Source organism: Amblyraja radiata, chromosome 22 (genome assembly GCF_010909765.2).
Source record: "Amblyraja radiata isolate CabotCenter1 chromosome 22, sAmbRad1.1.pri, whole genome shotgun sequence".
Lineage (NCBI taxonomy): Eukaryota > Metazoa > Chordata > Chondrichthyes > Rajiformes > Rajidae > Amblyraja > Amblyraja radiata.
Window position 1 is genome coordinate 27,775,989 of NC_045977.1, and position 24,491 is coordinate 27,800,479.

Consider the following 24,491-nt stretch of genomic DNA (forward strand, 5'->3'; position numbering starts at 1 on the left):
TTAGAGTGCGGATAGGTAGACACAAAGTGCTAGAGTAACTCAGAGGGTCAGGCAGCATCTCTGGAGAAAAGGATAGGTGACGTTTCGGGTCAGAAATCTTCTTGAGATACTTGGTAATGGAATGCAGTGGGGTTGTTGTCAGAGTACAATGGGTTAGTGTATCAGAGTGCAAAGCATTTGGATATGGGAGCAGGTGATGTTTGGTAACAGAGTGGAGAGGGTTTATATCAGACTGCAGTGAGTTTGATATTGAGCATCAGCAGGTTTGTACGACTGAACATACCTTTCCATGTTATCCAGAAATGCTGCCTGTCCTGCTGAGTTACTCCAGCACTTTGTGCCCTTTTGTGTATCAACCAGCATCTGCAGTTCATTGTTACTACTGTTTGCACACAATTCTGATTTCGACATATAGAGCATGGCCTGACATGCAAAATATTTAATATTAGCGTGGAAAATATTGATGCCCGAGTACAGGGAATTTGCTGTCAAAAACAGTATTAATATTATAGTGTAACGGGTATAGCTTGGACCCAATAGCAGCACAGAATCAGGCAGGTATAGTTGGTAACGAACTTTATTACGATACTGTAACACAGAGTAGTTACACAGGGATGGGTACACCGTACTCACACAGAGGCTCAAGATTGAGCGAGGGTTCCGAAGAGGGGCAGGCAGGAGACGTAGTCGGGGTAGCGGAAGGTCCGGTAACCAGGAGATCCAACACACGATGCAAACAAACCAGCGAGGGACAGACGAAAGGAGAGTCGAAGCCAGGCAGGAAGTCGGGAAATCGCTGGAGAGTCTTGCATGAATGCTGAGAACAATCTGGCACTGTGTGAACGGTGAGGAGAGTCTATATACCGGGTTAATTGGTGATCAGAGGCAACTGAGTGCAACAGGTGAGGAGAGTTGGGCTGATGAGAGGGGAGTGGCAGGCAGGCAGGTGAGGAGAAGGAGGGACCGGTGGAAAAGTACTGGGAGGTGAAGTGGATGAGAATGAGGAGAGGGCAGACTGTGACAGAACCCCCCCCCCTCAAGGGACGGCTCCTGACGTCCCAAAACAAACAAAAAAAACAACAAAGAAAATAAACCCAATCCCACGCAGAGTTGGGTGGGAGGAGGGGGACCGGAGGAGGGCTAATATTCGTCCGAGACATCCATGTCCACATCCTCCTCCATAGCATCAGAGGAAAGCTCCGTCTCGTCGTCACTGGGCGCCTCAGACGGAAGAGGGGACGGAGTCTCAGGGGCGGCAACCCCTCTAGGAGTGGCGGACTTGGACGGCTGGTCGGGATGACGCCGGTGAAACTCCCTGATGAGGGAGGCGTCCAGGATGTGTCGAGCAGGAACCCAGGACCTCTCCTCTGGACCGTAACCCTCCCAATCGACCAGGTATTGGAGACCCCTCCCACGACGGCGGGAGCGCAGGAGGCGGTGCACCGTAAAGGCGGGGCCTCCGTCGATGAGACGAGGAGGTGGAGGAGGAGGGACTGCGGGGACCAGGGAGCTCTCCCGGACCGGCTTTACTCTGGACACGTGGAACGTAGGATGGACCCGCATGGAACGAGGCAACTTGAGCCTCACAGCCGCTGGGTTGATGACCTTCTGGATCTCAAAGGGACCGATGAACTTGGGTGCCAACTTCTTGGACTCCACCCTCAAGGGAAGGTCCCGGGTCGACAGCCACACCTTCTGGACCGCGAGGTAGGTGGGGGCCTGGGTGTGGTGACGGTTGGCAGCCGTGGCGTAACGGTCCACGGAGCGGAGAAGAGCCGCCCTGGCTTGGGTCCACATCCTGCGGCAGCGACGAATGAAGGCCTGGACGGACGGGCAGGAAACCTCTCTCTCCAGCGCCGGGAACAGTGGAGGCTGGAACCCGTAGGCACACTGGAAAGGGGAGAGCCCAGTGGCCGAGCTTGTCAGGGGCGTACTCCACCCACAACAACTGCTGGGACCAGGAGGAGGGATGCTTGGACACCATACACCGCAGCGCCGTCTCCATCTCCTGATTCTTCCTTTCAGTTTGGCCGTTGGACTGGGGATGAAATCCGGACGTCAGACTCACGGTGGCCCCCACAAGCGTGCAGAACTCCCTCCTGAACACAGAGGCAAACTGGGGTCCCCGGTCAGAGACCACATCGATGGGGAGACCATGGAGCCTGAAGACGTGGATTAACATGAGCTCGGCAGTTTCCTTGGCTGACGGAAGCGTGGACAGGGGCACGAAGTGAGCCATCTTGCTAAATCTATCGACCATGGTCAGGATGGTGGTGTGACCACGGGATGGGGGCAGGCCGGTAACGAAGTCCAGGGAGATGTGGGACCATGGTCGATGGGGTACAGGCAGTGGAAGCAGATGACCCGCAGGAGCTTGGTGTGAGACCTTGTGCTGGTTGCAAACGGGACAGGCGTTGACAAACTCCCGAGTGTCCCCTTCCAGCGATGCCCACCAGAACCTCCGTAGCACCATCTCCTTGGTCCGCTGAATGCCGGGATGACAGGTGAGTCGAGAGCTGTGGGCCCACTGAAGGACGTCGGACAGCAGGGCAGAAACCACAAACAGGCGATCAGGAGGGCATGCGCTGGGTCCCGGCTGGTTCTCCAAGGCCGCCTTGACCCTCTCCTCCACTTCCCAGGTGAGGGAGGCAACCCTGTGCGGGGACGGGAGGATGGTGTTGGGGCCAGAGGCAGGCTCCTCCTTCGCCAAGAACTGTCGATGGAGGGCATCGGGCTTCACGTTGCGGGACCCAGGTCGGTAGGAAAGGGAGAAGTTGAAGCGGGTGAGGAAGAGAGACCAGCGGGCCTGACGAGAGTTGAGCCTCTTGGCTGACTGGAGGTATTCAAGGTTCTTGTGGTCAGTCCAAACCAAGAAAGGCTGCTCGGTTCCCTCCAGCCAGTGACGCCATTCCTCCAACGCCAACTTAACCGGCAACAGTTCTCGGTTGCCAATGTCATAATTCCTCTCAGCAGGGGTCAGGCGTCGGGAGAAGAAGGCGCATGGATGGAGCTTCTGGTCCCCGGCAGCCTGCTGGGACAGAACAGCTCCCACCCCCACGTCGGAGGCGTCCACCTCCACCACGAACTGTCTCTCTGAGTCCGAACTTGGAGGATGGGGGCCGATGTAAACCGTGTCTTGAGTGTCTGAAAAGCTTCGTCGGCCGCAGCAGACCACCGGAACGGAACCTTGGAGGAGGCGAGTGCCGTGAGGGGTGCGGCCACAGTACTGTAGCCACGGATGAACCGTCGGTAAAAATTGGCGAACCCCAGGAACCTTTGGAGCTGCTTGCGGGAGTCAGGAACAGGCCAGGTGGTGACAGCAGAGACCTTGGCGGGGTCCATCTTGATGTTCCCTTGGCCAACGATGTATCCTAGGAAGGAGACTGACGGGGAGTGAAACTCGCACTTCTCAGCTTTAACGAAGAGAGAGTTCTCCAGGAGCCGATGTAGAACTGCCTGGACGTGGTGTACATGTTCCTCCTTGGTCTGTGAAAAGATGAGGGTGTCATCAATATAGACGAACACGTACTTGTTCAACATGTCTCTGAGAAGGTCATTGACCAAAGCCTGGAAGACGGCCGGGGCGTTGGTGAGGCCAAAGGGCATCACCAGGTATTCATAATGTCCCGTGCGAGTGTTGAAGGCGGTCTTCCACTCATCTCCCTCTTTGATGCGGACCAAGTGGTAGGGTTTGCGTAGATCAAACTTCGAAAAGATGGTGGCCCCCTCCAGGAGCTCGAAAGCAGAGGAGATGAGTGGGAGAGGGTAGCGATTCTTCACCGTGATGCCGTTGAGCCCCCGGTAATCTATGCAGGGACGCAGAGATTTGTCCTTCTTCTCCACGAAGAAGAACCCAGCCCCAGCAGGAGACGAGGAGGGGCGGATGAGACCAGCAGCCAAGGAGTCGTTTATGTATTTCTCCATGGCGCCTCTCTCAGGGGCGGACAGGGAGTAAAGGCGACCCCTAGGAGGAGCGGAACCAGGCAGGAGGTCTATGGCGCAGTCATAGGGCCGATGAGGAGGAAGGGAGGTGGCCCTAGACTTGCTAAAAACCTCCCCAAAGTCATGGTACTCGGCTGGGACCCCCGTCAGATCTGGAGCAGAACTGGAGCAGGTGGCCGGTTGAGGAGCTGAGGCTTGCTTCAGGCACACTTGGTGGCAGGAAGGGCTCCAACCCAAGATGACCCCCGTCCTCCAGTCGATGTTGGGGTTGTGTCGCCGAAGCCAGGGGTAACCCAGGATGAGGGGAAGACGGGGAGACTGCAGGATGTGGAACTGGATGGTCTCATGGTGATTACCAGACAGGAGCATGCGCACTGGGACCGTCTGGTGAGAAACAGTCCCCAGGAGATGGCCGTCGAGGGCTTTGGCGGGAACAGGTTCAGGCAGGGGAACACAACTGATGCCAAGCTGGCGGGCTAGTTCCTTGTCCATAAGATTAATGTCACAACCAGGGTCTATGAAGGTGGCGAGGGTGTAAGAACCATCAGACAACAGCAGACGGGCATGACAAAGAGGGCGTCGGGCAGAGGAAAGTTCAGAGGTTCGACTCACCAGTAATTCCTCCGCTACTGGTGAGTCTGGCCTTTTACTGGACACTTGGAGATGTAATGACCCGCCAGGCCACAGTAGAGACAGAGGTTCCCCCGACGCCGACGTTCCCGTTCCTCGGGGGTGAGACTGGTGTGACCCACCTGCATGGGTTCGGGTTGCCTCGACGAGGGTAGTCCAGTCTCCGGAGGAAAACGAGCTTGGGTGGATAGCTGGCGGTCCGCCTGTCCCTGTCGCCTCTCCTGACGTCTCGCCAGGATGCGTCGGTCCAGACGGGTCGTTAGCTCGATAAGCCCATCCAGAGAAGAAGGAAGGTCGTGGGACACCAACTCATCCTTGATATAGTCATTCAAGCCCAGCAAGAAAGCGTCACACTGGGCCGGGGCGTTCCAATCACTCTGACGGGCCCTGGTGCGAAAGTCGATGGCGAAGTCAGCGACGCTCTGGTTCCCCTGGCTCAACCCCAGCAGACCTCCCGCAGCGTCCGGACCCATCGAAACCTCACCGAACACCTTGCGAAGCTCCGCGGCGAAGGCCTGGAAAGAGGAGCAAGCCGGCGTGCGTCGCTCCCATTCAGCCGTTCCCCACAGCCGAGCTCTGCCAGTCAGGTGATTAATGGTAAAAGCCACTCTCGCCGCTTCCTGGGCGAAGGTGTAGGGCTGTAGGGCGAAGAGAATGGAACAGTTCGTGATGAATGGGTTGCAGCCCTCCGGGTCTCCAGCGTAGCGCTCCGGGGTTCCCACCCAGGGCTCAGGTGATGGTCCTGGCGGACCGGGAGCTGGTGCTGTCGGAGCCGGAGGCGAAGCATGGGGTGTAGCCTGGGCGAGGGTGGTCGTCAGCTGTTGGACCTGGGTGGCTAGTGCAACCAATGCTTGCTCCTGGTTTGACAAAGCCTGTCGAGCCTCGGAGTTGGAGGCAGTGAGCATAGCTTCGTGCTGCAGGAGCGTGTGCTCAATCCTCTCGAAGCGGTTTGACGGAGACGTTGTGTGCGCTGAGTCCATTGTTGGCCAGATTGTACTGTAACGGGTATAGCTTGGACCCAATAGCAGCACAGAATCAGGCAGGTATAGTTGGTAACAAACTTTATTACGATACTGTAACACAGAGTAGTAACACAGGAATGGGTACACCGTACTCACACAGAGGCTCAGGATTGAGCGAGGGTTTCCGAAGAGGGGCAGGCAGGAGACGTAGTCGGGTTAGCGGAAGGTCCGGTCACCAGGAGATCCAACACACGATGCAAACAAACCAGCGAGGGACAGACGAATGGAGAGTCGAAGCCAGGCAGGAAGTCGGGAAATCGCTGGAGTGTCTTGCATGAATGCTGAGAACAATCTGGCACTGTGTGAACGGTGAGGAGAGTCTATATACCGGGTTAATTGGTGATCAGAGGCAACTGAGTGCAACAGGTGAGGGGAGTTGGGCTGATGAGAGGGGAGTGGCAGGCAGGCAGGTGAGGAGAAGGAGGGACCGGTGGAAAAGTACTGGGAGGTGAAGTGGATGAGAATGAGGCGAGGGCAGACTGTGACATATAGTGCAGATCATTGAATACTTAATATTCCTTTTAGAATGGAAATATTGCTGTAGGACCAAAAAGTGTCCTTGATTGGCAATATTTCCATTCTAGAAGGAATATTAAGTATTCAATGATCTGCACTATAATATTAATACTGTTTTTGACAGCAAATTCCCTGTACTTGGACATCAATATTTTCCACGCTAATATGAAATATTTTGCATGTCAGTGGCCATGCTCTATATAGGTTTGGTGCCCTGCAGAATGATAACATCTAACCCTGACCTTACAGAAGGACTATTTGTAATAGAGTGCAGAATTGTTGATATTGGGATGTCGTTAGTTTGATATTGGGAAGTTCAAATGGTTTGATATCCAATTGAGGAGAAATTGATCTTGGAATGCAGATAGGTTGATATCAGAGCACAGAGTTGGATATTGGAGTGCAGAGGGTTTGATATTGGTGCAGAGATCATCTAGGTATCAAAGCGGTTTCAAAGCAGTTTCAAAGCGATACATATTTGGAAGTGCAGCACTGAAGGTCTGCTATCGGAATGCAGGGTCTTGATATCAGAGAGCAAAATATTTGACCTTAGAACATTGATTGAGATAGAGTGATTTATATCAGAGCATAAGATGGATTGTTATAGGAGTGCAGATTGTTTGACATTTTACCACCAAGACGTTGATATTGGAATGCAAAGAGTTGGGTTTGGGAAATCAGAGCATTATTATTGATTTCAGAGGATTTGATATTGGAACAAAGAGGGTTTTATATCACAGCACATAAAGTTTGTTATCAGAGTGCAGTTGGTTTCATATTGGAGCTCAAAGAAATTCATGTCAGAACAAGGAGAGTTGATCTCAGAATGCAAAGGAATTATTACCGGTGTGCAAAGTGTTTTGGAGTACAGAGGAGTACAGAGGATTTGACTGGAGCTGACAGCATTTGGCTATCAGGGCACAGAGGTTTAGCTTTTACAGAGGGTTTGATACTGGAGCATAGTGTGATTGAAATCAGGCAGACAGCATGTGGTTGCTGGAGTCGAGAGAGTTTGTTTTTGGAACACAGTGGTATTGTATCAGAGCAAAGAGGGTTTGACATCAAATTGCAAAGGGCTGGATATTGGAATACAGTACTAAATGTTTGTTATCAGAAAACAGAGTTTAAGTGTAGTTTAGTTTAGAGATACAGCGCGGAAACAGGTCCTTCGGCCCATCGAGTCCGCACTGACCAGCGATCCCCACACATAACACTATCCTACACACACTAGAGACAATTTACAATCTTTATTACTGAAGTCAATAAACCCACAAATCTGTACGATTTTAGAATGTGGGAGGAAACCGAGGATCTCAGAGAAAACCTACGCAGGTCATGGGGAAAACTTACAAACACCATACAGACAGCACCCGTTGTCAGAATCGAACCCGAGTCTCTGGCTCTGTAAGGCAGCAACTCTGCTGCAGCGTTGCCATGCAGTCCTAAGTGTTTAATATAAAAGTATACAGTGTTTGATATCAGAGTGGAAAATATTTAAAATTAGAGCACAGAATGTTTGACATCAGAGTGCAGTAATGTTGACATCCTTGTTTTGCAAAATAAGGTTTATTCAACTATAACAATGTATTTACAAATCGCCAATTTTAATATGTCAAACTGTAACAAAACATCCACCACCACCAAAGCGGCAGACAATTAAATATTTATAACAATTAAACTCAAATTAACTAATTTTTAATGATAATGTTCTATAATCTCACTGGATAGGTATATAGATAGGAAAGCTTTCAAGGAACAGCGACTAAATGCTGACAAATGGGACCAGCTCAGGCTAGGAACTTTGTCAGCATCGATGAGTTGGGCAGAAGGGCCTGTTTCCATTGTGGATAACCTTCTGATAACGTTCTGAGTTCTGGTATCACACCCACTTCACAAAGCACTCGTAGAGCATTAGAAATGTTTGGAGAGCCAGGGGTTTGAGGTGAAGTCACAGAGTTCTAATGGAGAGGACAGAGAATAAAGACAGCAAGAGGGCGGAGCGTGTACAATGAGAGTTGAGGTGAGAATTCAGAGTGCAGACGTTAAGGACAGGGTTTTGAGGGACAAGGTACAGAGTGTCATGTCTGAGCATGGATATCATGGTGGGGTGGTTTATCTGTTTCCATGTAATGTTACATCAGTGTTCACAATAATAAATATCACTGGGTGTGTTGATCCATCAGTAAGTATAAACGTGTTCATCACTGTATGATCCTTCTGCTCTGCACCAAGACAGAAATGAAGCATTCTTATCTTGCCCTTATGCTATGTTAGCACATTTACTTTTTCAGAGCACTCTATGGATTTACTTTTGGAGATTATATATAGCTCTGAAATCCAAGTGTCTCAGGTGTGTAAGCAAACATTGTGCTATATTCTGGTCAGCAGTGAGTCTATATCATTCATCACAGGTGCAAGAACTAAACAAGCACAGCTTACTTATATCAGTGTACACAAGTATGGATTAATGTATGTGTGCATTCCTTATTCATTTTTTTGGGATATGTTGGCAACATCTATTTGCCCATCCCAACTGCCCTCGAGAAGGTGGTGGCAAGTAATCTCCTGGAGCGACTGCACTCCCTCTGATGAAGGTGTTTGTTTGGGCCTGTTCGACAAGGAGTCCTCATCAAGAGAATGTGCAACTTGAAAGGGAACCATCATGTGTGGTCTTCCCACTCAACTGCTGCCCTAGACCTTTCTGAGGTAGCCTTATGCCCCTGTCCCACTTAGGAAACCTGAACGGAAACCTCTGGAGACTTTGCGCCCCACCCAAGGTTTCCGTGCGGTTCCCGGAGGTTGCAGGTGGTTGCCGGAGGTTGCAGGTAGTGGAAGCATGTAGAGAGACTGACAAAAACGTCCGGGAACTGCACGGAAACCTTGGGTGGGGCGCAAAGTCTCCAGAGGTTTCCATTCAGGTTTCCTAAGTGGGACAGGGGCATAAGTGAGTAATTGCAGAGCTGATGGTACACACTGCTAGCACTGCACAGTGGTGTGGGAAGGAATGAATGTTTAAGATGATGTAGAAGGCACCAGTCAAGTGGATTACTATGTCATGAATGGAGTTTTAAGGCAGAGATAGATAGGTTCTTGATTAGTACAGGTGTCAGAAGTTATGGGGAGAAAGTAGGAGAATGGGGTTAGGAGGGAGAGATAAATCAGCCTGATTGAATGGCGGAGTAGATTTGATGGGCCGAAAGGCCTAATGGTACTCCTACCCCTTATGACCTTCTTGAGAGTTGTGAGAGTTGACATCATCCAGGCAAATGGAAAGCGTTCCATTATATTCCTGACCTGAGTCTTGTAGATGATAGAAGGGCTCTAATATGTTAGTGACTGAGGAACTTGGCACAATTTACTCGACCACTAGCCTCCTATCGCTTTTATGTAGCTGGTCCGTTGAAATACTGGTGAATAGATATAGATGTCATTGAAAATATTAAATTGGTTGAACTCTTTCTTATTGCAGATGACTGTTACATGTCACTTACTTCACATGAATGTTATAGGTCACTTATTTGCCCATGCCTGAGATTTATCTGGATCTTGCCCCAAATAGACGCGAGCTGCTTCATTTGCTGAGGATTTGTGTAATCATCAGTGAAGATCTCTACTTCTGATGTTATGATGGAAAGAGTAATGAAGCACTGACGATGGCTGGGCTGAATGCACTGCCACAAACAACTCCTGTAGTATGTCCTCGGGGTAGGGTGATTGGCCTCCAAATAACACAGCCATCTTGATTTGTGTAAGATTTGATTTCAGTTCTTGTTTCCATTGACCAGCTCCTTGTTGCCACATTTTGTCTGCCTTGACATCACAAGCTATTATGTTCACCTCTGCTTTGAAATTCAACTCCTCGATCTATCATTGAACCGAGGCTATGGTAAGATCTGGAGCTGAGAGCATCTGATTGATTCCAAATTGCATATCAATGACCAGGTTTCTCAAAGAGTAACCAATGGTGACAATTCCCATCATTTTGCAGTTGGTTACTTAGTTGGATTGAAATGATGGCAGGAAATACCTGGGCAATTTTCCACACTGGTGGGTGGGTGTCAATGTTGTACTGTACTGGAACAGCTTGAACTTTGACACAGCTAGCTCTGGAATATAGGTCTTCAATACCACAGGTACAGTTGAACAAGACATTGGTGAGGCCATATTTGTAGTATTGTGTTCAGTTTTGGTTACCCTGCTATTGGAAAGATGTTGTTAAGCTGGAAAGAGTGTAGATAAGATTTACAAGGATGTTTCCTGGATTAGAGGGCCTAAGCTTTAGTGGGAGGTTGAACAGGCTAGGACTTTACTCCTCAGTGTTCAGGATGAGGTATGGTCTTATAGAGGTGTTGAAGATCATAAGGGGAATAGATAGGGTAGATGCACAGTCTTTTACCCAGAGTAAGGGTTTCAGGAACTGGAGGACACGGATTTAAGGTGATAGGAGAAAAATGCAATAGGAACTTCAGGAGCAACTTTTTTTAACAGAAGGTGATGGGTTTATGCAACAAGCTGCCAGAGGAGATAGTTGAGGCACGTACTATAACAATATTTAGACAGGTACATGGATAGGAAAGGTTTAGAGAGATATGGGCCCAACACAGGCAGATCGGTCTAGTTTAGATGGGGCATCGTGGTCATCCAGTGATCCCAACTGTCTCTTGATACTACCCCAGGAGCAAATTGGCTGAAGATAATGGGGAGCTCAGGAGGAAACTGAGGTGAATCATACAACCTGTAGTTCTCCCTGAATGTGGTTGCTACCGAACATAAGAAATAGAATCAAAAGTAGGCCATGTAATCTTTCAATTTGTACTATTCCGCTGCCATCAGGTAGAAGGTGCAGGAGCCTGAAATCTGTTACATCCAGATTCATGAACAGCTTCTTCCCCACAACCATCAGGCTATTAAACTCGCCATCAAGCAAAATCTGAACTATAACAGCCTATTGCACTTTATCTGTTTATTTATGTATATATATATATATATATATATATATATGGTCTATGCTATATAGACACACTGAACTGTTCTGTATTTATGCTTACTGTATTATGTGTTGAAGCAAGCAAGAATGTCATTGTCCTATCTGGGACACATGACAATAAACCCACTTGACTTGACTTCAACAGGATTGTGCCATATCTTTTGCATTTTCCTGCACTATCCAATATCCCTCGATCTCATTAATAAATGTATTGCTTTGAAGGATTCCAAAGATTGAGTCTCCTCCGGGCAAGATAAATCCAGAGACTCGGTGAAGAAATGTCTCCTCATTTTAGGTCTAAATGATCTGAAACTGACCTATGGTTCTAGACTGTGACATGTCTACCAATGGTTCTAGACTCATCAGCCAGGGAAATACCCTGTATCGAGCATGTCAAGCTGTGGAAAACAAGAAAGAAACAAACTACTGGAAGAACCCAGTGAGTCAAGCAGCATCTGCGGAGGCAAAAGGATGGTCGATATTTTGAGTCAAGATCCTGCATCAGTCATGAAATGGTGACTATCTCTTTGCCTCCATAGATACTGCCTCTAATGCAAAATGCATTGCCTTGCACTTGTTGAGATTAAATTACATCTCCAAATGCTTCTTACCAATTTTCCAAGCGATCTATATCCTGCTGTCACCTTTGACAATCTTCCTCACTATCCACAATACCACCAATTTTCATGTCATCCCCAGATTTACTAATCTTATCTCCTACATTAACATCCAAATTGCTAATATATATCACAAACATCAAGGGTCCCAGCACTGATCTCTATGGTATACCACTGACCACTGATACTTCCTCCACCACCACCCTCTGCCTCCTATCACCAATTTGTTAACTCATCTTGGATCCCATGTGCCTTGGTCTTCTGGACCAGCTTACATGACCTTGTCAAATACTTTACTCAAGTTCAGGCAGATGTTTACCACCCTGCCTTCATTAGTCATCATATCTGCCTCTACAAAAAGCTCAGTCAAATGAGTGAGGCAGCATTTCTCTCGCACAAAACCAGACTGATTAACTCTGATAAGCGCCTGCCATTCCAAATGAACATAATTCCTCTCTCTTCGGATTTTCTCCAATAATTTCCTTACCACTGACATAAGGATCACCTCTTTGTGGTTACCTGTCTTATCCCTGCTGCCCTTTCTAAATTAAGGAACAATATTATCACTTTTCCAGTATTCTGGCTTCTTCGCGTGTGGCTAACAAAGATAGCAAAACCTCTGTCAGGGCCCTGTTACCTCCTCCCTTGTTTTCCAGAGTATCCTGGGATAGATTTCATCCATCTATGGGGTATTTATTAACCTTGATGCTTCCCATCACCTCCAACACCTCCTCCTCCTACCTTCCTCCTTCTGAAGAAGGGTCTCAACCTGAAACGTCACCCATTCCTTCCCTTCAGAGATGCTGCCTGTCCCGCTGAGTTACTCCAGCTTTTTATGTCCATCCTCCTCCTTCTTAATACTTTCCAGCTCCAGATGATCCACTTAACCATCCTTGTACTAACTATCTCTCATATCCGTCTCCCTGGCGAATACAGATGGGAAGGATTCGTTTAGGACCTTGGTTATGTCACCTGGTTCCAAACATGGACTGCCCCTTTGATCTCTCAGGGGGTACATTGTTTCACTGACTACACTCTTGCTCGTGATATATTTATAATAATAATAATAATAAATTTTATTTATGGGCGCCTTTCAAGAGTCTCAAGGACACCTTACAAAAATTTAGCAGGTAGAGGAAAAACATGTAAGGGGAATGAAATAAATAGTAGAGACATGACTAGTACACAAAGTAAAGACAGAATACAATTCAAAACACAATATGAGGCAATTAATGCACAGATGAAAAGGGAGGGGGACGTGGGGCTAAGGATAGGCAGAGGTGAAGAGATGGGTCTTGAGGCGGGACTGGAAGATGGTGAGGGACACGGAATTGCAGATCAGTTGGGGGAGGGAGTTCCAGAGCCTGGGAGCTGCCCCGGAGAAGGCTCTGTCCCCTAAACTGCGGAGGTTGGACTTGTGGATGGAGAGGAGACCGGCTGATGTGGATCTGAGGGACCGTGAGGGTTGGTAGGGGGAGAGGAGGTCAGTGAGATATGGGGGGGCCAGATGGTGGAGGGCTTTGTAGGTGAGGATCAGGATTTTGTAGGTGATCCGGTGGGAGATGGGAAGCCAGTAAAGTTGTTTGAGGACTGGAGTGATGTGATGCCAGGATTTGGTGTGGGTGATGAGTCGGGCGGCTGCGTTCTGGACCAGTTGGAGTCGGTTGATGTAGGTGGAGCTGATGCCAAGGAGAAGTGAGTTGCAATAGTCCAGTCGGGTGGATGGGTTAATGGCAGCAACTGGAGAGCGATAAACAGAGTGTGAGATATCCGACTGCTTTGTATTTCACAACATTTATACTTCCCTAACATTTTACTCTCCCTTCGCCCCTGAGGAACCTTCAAGGATATCCTTTCTCAATAATGAATAATGCAATTTTTGACCAACGGTGCAATATCTCTTCCCTTTTTACTTCTCCATCTGTAGGATATCAAGTTGCCAGTCTCGCCTATCCTTCAGAGAGACACCAAAAGCTGGAGTAACTCAGCGGGACAGGCAGCATCTCTGGAGACGAATGGGTGACGTCTCGGGTCGAGACCCTTCTTCAGCCTATCCTTCAACCTTGTTTCAAGTGATGGTAATGTTATTGGAGATTTCTGTGTAAATTAAAGCTTTGACATCATATAGTTTACTACTATACTATCTTCCCAGAGACCATTAGGACTGTAAACTCCTATCTCACCAGGGACTAACTTTTACTGTACCACTCTACTGCTTTTTTTTTTTAATTGCTGTTTTTTTCCCTTTTTCCTTCCGCCCACAATATTTAATATGTAAAAAAATATGTGATTGTTCCATTCTGTTTGTAGTTTGTTTGGTTGTTTGTTTGTCTTTTTGCACAAAGTCCGCGAGCATAGCCACTTTTCATTTCACTGCACATCTCGTATGTGTATGTGACGAATAAACTTGACTTGACTTGACTTGACTATCACTCCTTGCATTTAAAGCAGATGCAATTTAACTTTAAATTCCCTTACTGATCACTTACTTGCTCGTTCTGCCGAAAGGACGTCCTAACGTTTTTTTCCTTTTGGTGATTTTACCTCTCCATCGGGACAGTTGGTCTCAGCCTCCCTCCCCTGCAACTCAGTTTAAACCAATCCAACAGCACTAGCAAACCTCCCAGCAAGAAATGTTGGGCCCACTCTGGGCCCACTCAGTTGCAGGTACCACCTTCCCCAGATATGCTCCAAATGAACCAAGATCCTAAAGCCCATCCTCCAGCAGCCAAACATTCATCTGACAGGCCTTCTATACTTGTGAGCTGATGGCACTGGAAGCAATCGAGAGGTTATACCTCAATCTAGAGGCACAGGATCCTGAAAACTGAAAAAGGTCCAAGTTCAGGAATAGCTACTTCCCTACAGCCATTGGGCTATTAAATAGATTTTAGTTTAATTTTGAGATGCAGCGCGGAAACTGACCCTTTGTCCCACTGGGTCCGCGCCGACCAGCAATCCCAGCATATTAACGCTGTCTTACACACACTAGGGACAATTTTTACGTTTTACCAAGCCAATTTAACTACCTACCTACCTGTATGTCTTTGGAGTGTGTGGGGAAACCAAAGATCTCGGAGAAAACCCGCGCAGGTCACAGGGAGTCAAGAGTCAAGTCAAGAGTGTTTTATTGTCATATGTCCCAGATGGGACAATGAAATTCTTACTTGCAACAGAATATGTGAATATGTAAACATTATATATAATGGGGAGAAAAAAAGAAAAAGTTCAATAAATAACAAATATAGAGCAAATAACAAATAATAATATAGTCTTTTGCAGTTCAGAGCTCATAGCTTATTGGTTGTGTTTAATAGCCTGATGGCTGTGGCGAAGTCAGGTCTCTGGCACTGTAAGGCAGAAACTCGACCGCAGTGCTACCATGCCGCCCAAGTTAAGTAAATGACTGAAATGATACTTAGAGTTAAAACAAGTCGCAACGCCTCCCTGTAAGTGTGGAAATAATAGAAATTTCAAAGAAAGACACACATTTTCAAAGTGCTGGAGGTCATGCAGCATCTCTGGAGAAAATGGACAGGTGACGTTTTGGGTTGGAACCCTTCTTCAGACTGAAAGTAGAGATGGGGGGGGGGGGGAGCTGGTGGTTGGAAAAGCTGTGACATGAAAAAGTCTAAAGAGGGTAGAAGACCATTTTTTCATTTATTTTTTAATGTTCTGCATCTTGTGGACTTTTATTACAAAGTATCACCTCTCCTTGGCCTTCAGCTCTCCCTTTTAAAAATCTATGTGTCTTCTAATAGTGCATCTCCTAATTGTGATTTTGTCTCACTCATATATTTTGGGGTTGATTAGCTTATTTTGCTATTGGCTTCTCTATGGAGTTTTGGTCGGTGCCTAGATGATTGATCAGTTGCTTTCATTGTACTCTCTCTCCCCCTTCCTCTCCTCAGCTGCACCGACCAAATCACAATGTGATATGACATCACTGTGCTTGTCTGAGGCCCAGTCCTCATTATAATTCACCATGCTCTTCCGATTATCCTTTGCTTCACTCACAGCCTGTCCCAGCAGTATCCCAGTCATTCCGTGGCATTTCGTGCAGACTATCCTATGACTTTCAGTTGATCTTAAGAACAGTGATCTTGGCTTGACTCTGTTTGGGTAGAAGGGATGAGAAGACACTGCTTCTTATACTTTGCACTTTTTAAATGATGGCACCACATTAGTACCTTGAGACCAAGAGGACTGAACAACGACGACCATCAGAGCCTCCATGAATTCCATTCTTGCTTCTCCAGACAGTCATTTTATTCAGGCCCTATATAAGGAACCCAGTACTATATACAGTACTCCATGTATGGTCTCATTGATGCCTTATACAACTGAATCATAAATCATCCTACTTTTACTTTCAATTTGAGTCAGAGATTTATGTAATAGGGAAACAGACCTATTAGCCCTTTTCCTACCTCCAGTTCCCTCCCCTCTACTTTCAGCCTGAAGAAGGGCCCCTACCCGAAATCTCACCCATCCTTTTTCTCCAGAGATGCTGCCAGACCCTCTGAGTCACTCCATCACTTTGTGTCTTTCTATCAGCCAATCTCATCCATGCTAGCCAACAGAAAAGTTACATTGCACAAGCACGCACACTGATATTCCTTCAGCCTTGTACAAACTGATTTTAAATACATAAATATGTACAGTATACTGACCATGCTGGCATAAGTTCACAAGTAATAGGAGTAGAATTAGGCCATTCGGCCCATCGAGTCTACTCCACCATTCAATTATGGCTGATCTCTGCCACCTATTCCCATTTCCCTGCCTTCTCCCCATAACCCTTGACAGCCGTTCTAATCAAGAACTTATCTTTCTCTGCCTTAAAAATATCCATTGACTTTGCCTCTGTAGCAATGTTCCACAGATTAACTACACTCTGACTAAAGAAGTTCCTCCTCACCTTTTTAGAAGAGCGCCCTTTAATTCTGAGGCTATGACCTCTGGTCCTACACTCTCCCACCAGTGGAAACATCCTTTCCACATCCACTCTCTCTATGTCCCAAGTGATCAGTCTCCAAAGGTAGTGTTCTTAAAACTAAGGACTTCTCCAAGAGAAAGTAATTAATTAACCCGTTCTTAACCACACATTTCCTGACTTAAAATTTAAAACCAGACTGATATCTGTTGGTGAATTATGTTCAGGTAATTTGATCCAATTCAGAAGCAATTTCCATTTGACAGTGTAATTTCTCTCTGATTGAGGATCCACAATTGAAATTACCACTTTATCTTACTCATGTGCTCTCAGAAGATGTTACTGCCTAATGTAGTATTTCCATAACTCCTCTAAAATATAAATTAGTGTATGAGCACAGTGATTATTTAAATCCCAGATATGTCCAGAAATATCCATATACATGATCCCTTTGCCAAATATTCTGGTTTCTAAAAAAAAACTGCAGTTGGGCAGACATGTTTTGTCAAAGTTCTCTATTATATAATCTAAGTAAAACTTGATCCCATCCTCTTTAGTTGTAACATTCTCTTAAATTTCTGCTTCTGCACTTTGATCCAGAAAATAGCAAACAACCCAGAATGTATTAAGTTAAAAGAGTTTTAACAGGCAAAGTCCTTCATACAAATTGTTCCATTGCAGCTTCTGATCTTTGCAGAGAACTTCTCAAAAACTGTTGGATTTCATGCTGCACTTCTTATGGGTTGAAAGCCATCACCGGTTTGAAAAGAAGAAAAAAACAATAGAGTCTATTGTGGCTCCTTTTGAGAGCACAAGAGATTTAATATGTGACTATAAAAAAAAAAAAACCCATTTAAAATTAAATAACTTGTCAGTGGAAAGGGTTAACTGCTCTGCATGATTACCCACACTGGCAGCAATCCAACTGACAAAGTGTAAGTGGGATTACAACAAGATTGTTCCTTAACACTGCTTTTCAACTCTTAAAACCTGCACAAAGTTGACCTCAAGATCCAAAATCATCGTTACATGGGAAATAACAGAAAAATAATTCTAACTGTTAATCTAAGGGGAGAACATATCTTCATTAGGGAAGGCAAATTTTGAGATTACATATTTTCAAATTTACTGCAATTACATGGGGTCATTTTGATATTGCAACACAAGTATTGAGTCCATTTTTGGTCCCTTTAACAAAAAAAAAGATTTACAAACATTGATAAATGCCAAATGAAAATGCTAAAACACATGTCAGGCAGCATCTTTGAAAAGAGAAACACTGTTAACTTCTCGGATGGAAGATCATTTGCCAGACTGGGGAAGCAGGGAAACAGAGGAGACGGGAGGGGAGTGGATAGGACAACGGGACTTGGGTGAAGCCAGTTTGTGGGGATCGGTCGTAGAGGTCATTAATGGGTATGCAAGTAGAGGGGAAATTGCTGTATAAATGAGCATTCTTGAAATAGTCAGCGTGGGCTGAACGTACTTTCAATGTATTCCATTGACTCACAAAGATATGTTCAGCCTACACTGCTTACCTGAGAAACGCACTTACACAGCAGCTCTCAGGGATTTGTAAGTTGATAGTTGCTTAAATGATGTGCAGATAGGACAAGTGTTTTGAAATGAGGTACAGACTTTAATAGGATCTGTAGAATATAAAGCAGATGATCTCCATATAACTATTTAGTCACAGCTCCGTCCTCTGCCTTACAGTAAATAGCAGTGGAGCTCTGTTTGTGTAGAAGGGATGGGAAGATTCTGCTTCTTATACTTTTCAATGTTTAAATGATGGCACCACATTAGCACCTTGAGACCAAGAGGACTGAAAAATGACTGACAGAGGCTCCACGAATTCCATTCTTGCTTCTCCAGGCAGTCATTTTATTCAGGCCTCCCTATATAAGGAAACCAGTACTACACACCGTACTCCAGGTATGGTCTCACTAATGCCTTATACAACTGAATCATAAATCATCCTACATTTAAATCCAATTTGAGTCAGAGAGAAACAGACCTATTAGCCTGTTTCCTATCTCCAGTTCCCTCCCCTCTACTTTCAGCCTGAAGAAGGGTCCCGACCCGAAACGTCACCCATTCTTTTTCTCCAGAGATGCTGCCTGACCCCGAGTCACTCCACCACTTTGTGTCTATCTATCAGCCAATTTCATCCATGCCAGCCAACAAAAAAGTTACATTGCACAAACACGCACACTTATATTCCTTCAGCCTTGTACAAACTGATTAAAAATGCATACATATGTACAGTATACACCATGCTGATATAAGTTCACAAGTTATAGGAGTAGAATTAGGCCATTCGGCCCATCGAGTCTACTCCGTCATTCAATTATGGCTGATCCCTGCCACCGAATCCCATTTTCCTGCCTTCTCCCCATAACCCTTGACACCCATTCTAATCAAGAACTTATCTTTCTCTGCCTTAAAAGTATACACTGACTTGGCCTCTGTGGCAATGACTTCCACAGATTAACTACCCTCTGACTGAAGAAGTTCCTCCTCACCTTTTTAGAAGAGCGCCCTTTAATTCTGAGGCTATGACCTCTGGTCCTACACTCTCCCACCAGTGGAAACATCCTTTCCACATCCACTATCTCTATGCCTTTCATTATTCTGTAAGTTTCAATTAGGTCCCCCCTCAACCTTCTAAACTCCAGCGAGTAGAGGCCCAGTGCTGTCAAACGCTCATCAAATGCTAACCCACTCATTCCTGGAATCATTCTTGTAAACCTCCTCTGGACCCTCTCTAGAGCCAGCACATCCTTCCTCAGATATGGGGCCCAATTTTGCTCACAGTATTCCAAATGAGGCCTGACCAACGCGTTATAGAGTCTAAGCATTACATCTCTGTTTATGTATTCCTGTCCTCTTGATATAAATGCTTGCATTGAATTTGCCTTCCTTACTACCGATCTAGTCCCATGTGTTTGTGTGCACTGATGTGATACTGCTATGTACTGATATCTACACTCGTGGGCACTGCTATATTACTGCCAAAACACATTGATATGAGTTCTCAAACATGCTGATATAAGATCACAGACAATATCAACTGGCATGTTACGTTGGCTATGTCCAGTGTAACAGCCTCTCATTCAATGAATGTATTGATCTGTTGACCCAATTAATGTAATTAAAGACATGTACTGTATGTTTTGTATTTCCTGTATTTATACTTATGAATTAAATTTATTTTAGAAACAATCCTGTGGCAAGTGATGCACCATCTGACACCTTTTCCACTCTCCACAAGTCACGAGTCACGAGTCACGTGTGTGGTAGAATTCTCCCCATATACCTGGGTAGATGCAATTCTCTACACAACATTGAGCAGTTCAAGAAGGAGGTTCATTCTCACCTTTCAAGGGCAATTGGGGAAGGCTATATTACCATCATGGTCAACATCACTTGGATGAGAAGGTGAAAGATGGTGACCATTGGGCTCAGGTGTTGAAGAGCCATCCCGCTAGGTAGGAAATTCCACCTGTCTGACCCAACAAGGATGGATGAATGGAAAAGTATTTCCACAACAAAGTGAGGAGAACTTGGAAGTGGTGACATTCTGCCACTTTTCCTCAGGATTGTAGAGGTGTGAGTTTGGCCACTGCTTTTTGGATAAACCTTGGTTCTGGTGATGGATGGGATGCTATTAAGTGAGCTATTTTGTGTCAGGCTTCTTGGGGGCAAGTGGAGACTATTCCTTTGCATCCTTGAACTGTATCTTATGAATGGTGACAAGGCTTTGGAGAGGCAGGGAATGGAATGCCCAATGCCAGCTGGTATTCGCAACATCTGCAGGGCTGGTCAAATTCTGATCAATATTGACCCTTGGGATATTTACAGTGAGCAATTTGATAAAAGTACATGGGAGCAGGAATAGTCCGTTTCAATCTGCTCTGCCACTCCACATTTCTATCCACATTAGTGCTGAAGATTTTGAGGGCTGGTTGGATTCTCTATTGCTGGAGAAGATCGTTGCCTAACACGTGCGTGACCAAAGAGTTATTTGACACCTACAGCTCAAGCCTGATATTATCAAAGTCTAAGATACACTAAAAGCTGGAGTAACTCAGCGGGACAAGCAGCATCTCTGGAGAGAAGGAATCGGTGATGTTGAGACCCTACTTCCAAGTCTTTCCGCAGGTGTGGTCTGCTTCATTATCAAAACATAGAAAATAGGTGCAGGAGTAGGCCATTCGGCCCTTCGAGCCTGCACCGCCATTCAATATGATCATGGCTGATCATCCAACTCAAAAGCATTGTGAATGGAAATTAAAAGTTACAGAAGAAATTAGGAAGCATGCCCACTTCTGACCTTACGATGGAAAGAAAGTCATTGATGAAACAGCTAAAGATGGTTGAGATGAAATCACTCCCCTGAGAAGCTCCTGCAGTGATGTCCTGGGGTTACGATCCGATAATCACTTTTTTAAATGTTTATATCAGTGTGTTAAAGTGTTCACATCAGTTTCTTACGATATTTATAGCATTCCGTTAAATATTTATATCAGTGTTAAGATATTTATATCTCTCTGTTAAAATATTTGCATCAATGTGTGAGGCTGTTTAATCCAGTATTAAGGTGGTTAGATTTGTCTGCAAAGGTACTTAAATTATTGTGTTCAAGAATATTCGTTTCTGTGAAACCAAAGTTGATATTGGTTTATTATTGTCACGTGTACAGAGACACAGTGGAAAACGTAGTTTTGTGTGCTGTTCAGGCAAGTCATGTCATACAAACCATACCATACACAGTGCTAGATGCCGAGGTTCAATACTGACCTTGGGTGCTGTCTCTATGTAGTTTGTGGCCCTTCCCTTTGACCACATGTGCATCCTTTGGGTGCTCCAGTTTCCTCCCACATCCAAAGACATAGGTTAATTGGTCACTCTAATGTGCAGGGAGTGGATGAGAAAGTGGGATAACATAGAACTAGTGTGAACAGGTGATCGATGGTCAACAAGAACTCTGTGGTCTGAAGGGCCTGTTTGCATACTAAACATGAGTACGTCAGATTGTGCAGAAGCGAAAACAAACAGTATAGAATATAGAGTTACAGCCACAGAGAATTTTCAGTATGTTTTTTAATATTTTAATATGTACATGCTGTGTTAATGAGTAACTGAGAGGTAGTTGCTTTCAGTTTTTACATGCAGCTATGTGCTATGTGAATATTTGTGAATTAGGATATTTATGTCAATGTTCGGCAACATTGGCAATGAGTTACCAAAATGTGAAGTTCACATCTTTTAACAATAAAACCTACTGGTTTCAACCTCCCCAGGAAAGTAATGTGCATTCAAACAAGAGGAGAAAGATCACATGCAAAATTAAAGAACCTCCATTTTGTGTGCAGGGCAAGGTTCACACTATCCTACACATCACATCCAAATGCTTCTAATGCTACCCAAAAGAATTCCTGAAAACCTTCTTGTTTGACCATCGGCATCTGCATTTCTGACACTCCCAGAACCTCCAATGTGATGCCATCACCAGACACACCTTCCCATTTGCCTTGTTTTGGCATTCCATACAGACTGTTCCCTCGATGAACCTTGGCTTCACTCTTCCAAGGCCACCACTACAAATTCATGAATTATTGGATTAGAATTAGATCATTTGGCCCAAGTCTACTCTGCCATTCAATTATGACTGATCTATCTTTCCCTCTCAACCCCATTCTTCTGCCTTCTTCCCTCAACCCCTGACACTCGTACTAATCAAGAATCTTACAATCTCCACCTAAAAAATATCGATTGACTTGGCCTCCACAGCAGTCTGCGGCAGTGAACTCTACAGATTCACCCTCTGTCAAAATAAACTCCTCCTCATCTCCTTTCTAAAATTACGCCCTTTTATTCTGAGGCTACACAATGTATACAAATAGCGACCACCTATGGTGTGATGAAGCTACAAAGCACGCCGGCTCCTCCTTTTGTTCTCTCCCCCCCACCCCCAAACAGCGGTTCCCCGAACGCCAGGTCCCCATTGTCCTTTGCCCCCCCCCCCCCTTGTTCTCCTCCCATCTCCCCCACGCCGGGTCCTCCATTGTTCTCCCCACCCCCACCCCCCCAAAATGCAGTCTGTATGGAAACATACACTTCCCAGCCCTCACCATAATCCCATGAAACGCCTGCCATTTTACCCCTTTCTTTCCTAGTGTCTAAAGCCAACCATTCTTTCTATGTAAGGTAGATATTTACCTGCACTCCCCTTCCCCTTCCACTTGTCTGAGCATCTCGTAACTTGTTCCATCTGTAACTATTCCCAGATATGCTAAGAGGTTAATCTGAGTTCCTCGCTCCACAGATGTTGCTTGACCTGGGTATTTATAGCATATTCTGTTTGATCCCCATCATTTCTGACCAAGTAATGGAAGACATTTGCTTTTATTTCTGAATTCATTTCTTTATTGAAAATGTTTGTGTTGCTCTTTGCCATATAACAGGCAGTGCGTATATTTTATGTCAATGCTTCTAATTGTTTTCCATTCGATGCATGAAGGTGTTTATCAAACACATGCCTTGATAGCCTTTGAAAAGAGATTGATATTAGTGTGCAAGTACAGTATTTAAATTAATGTAGGTGAAATGATTGTGACAGTGTTAATCTGAGATGTTTATAGTAGTGGGTGATGATGTTTAATCCATGCATGGTTTAGGTCTTTATTCCTCTGTTGCACAAGTTTATAATCTCCTTTTCATTTTAATTTTAAAAATCTCTCATCTTGTATTTGCCCCAAATTGCTTCCCAATTTTTCCCAAATTTTTCATTCTCCAATTCATGTCCTTTCTCCCTGCCCCCTTCCCTCCCTCCCCTCTCTACACTTGGATGCTTGCACTTTGGAACTCCATACCTGAACTTTTCCTTCACTGTATCTCCATTAGTAATGTCCCCCACAGACCATCACTATCTTACTTTCTGATTTACTATTATCTTATTCCACACATCGATCCAATTTGAGTTCATTTGATACAACTTTTACAGGTTTTCTCCCTATGTTTGTAGGCATACGAGGAGGAGTGTTGTGGTGTAGGCGTGTGGGTATAGGTGAGTGTGTGTGTGTGTGGAGGAGATATAACAGGTGACTTAATTGAACAGATGCCAATGAGATGCCAAAATATTTTTGCCCAGATTTGAGCGAAGGATAATATTATGTCAAATCCGTTTTGCTTCCTGGGCAATTAATAAACAGTAGCAAGGGTGTTGTCTGGATTCTGGAGGTAGGTGGATGGAATAAGATTCTTCTGAGAAAACAACCTGTCACTTATGTAAGTGCAGAGATGTTTGCACAATTGCCCAAGTACATTCAAACCCAAGCCTGCAGTCTTGTTTTTTTCACAAATGCACATTCATGCTTATTCACAATTAAACCTCCACACACCTATTATAGACCCACAGGCACTCTGTAAAATATGTTCACACACAAAAATGCAATATCACACACATATGCATTTACACTCTCACATGTAACACCATACTGAACACTAATATGTACTCACACACATTCTAAATCCTGTGTGTGTGTGTATATATATATATATACACACACACATGTTCACGCTCAGTTCTCTCATGTGTAATCATGCACTCACAGAGTGTATGAGTGTGGGAGTAGTGGTGAATTCATAATTACATGCACTCTTTTTCTCTAGCATGAGCAGGGCCATCTTGAACTGGCACGCTCTCCTACCTCAGCCTGGTCTTGCGCTCCCTCTCCCTGCAGTCTCGATGGTGTTAATTCCTTATGTTGTGAAGTTAATCCGCTGGTGGATTGACTGTGCACGTCCTATGAATGCGTTAACCATTATCTGCGACT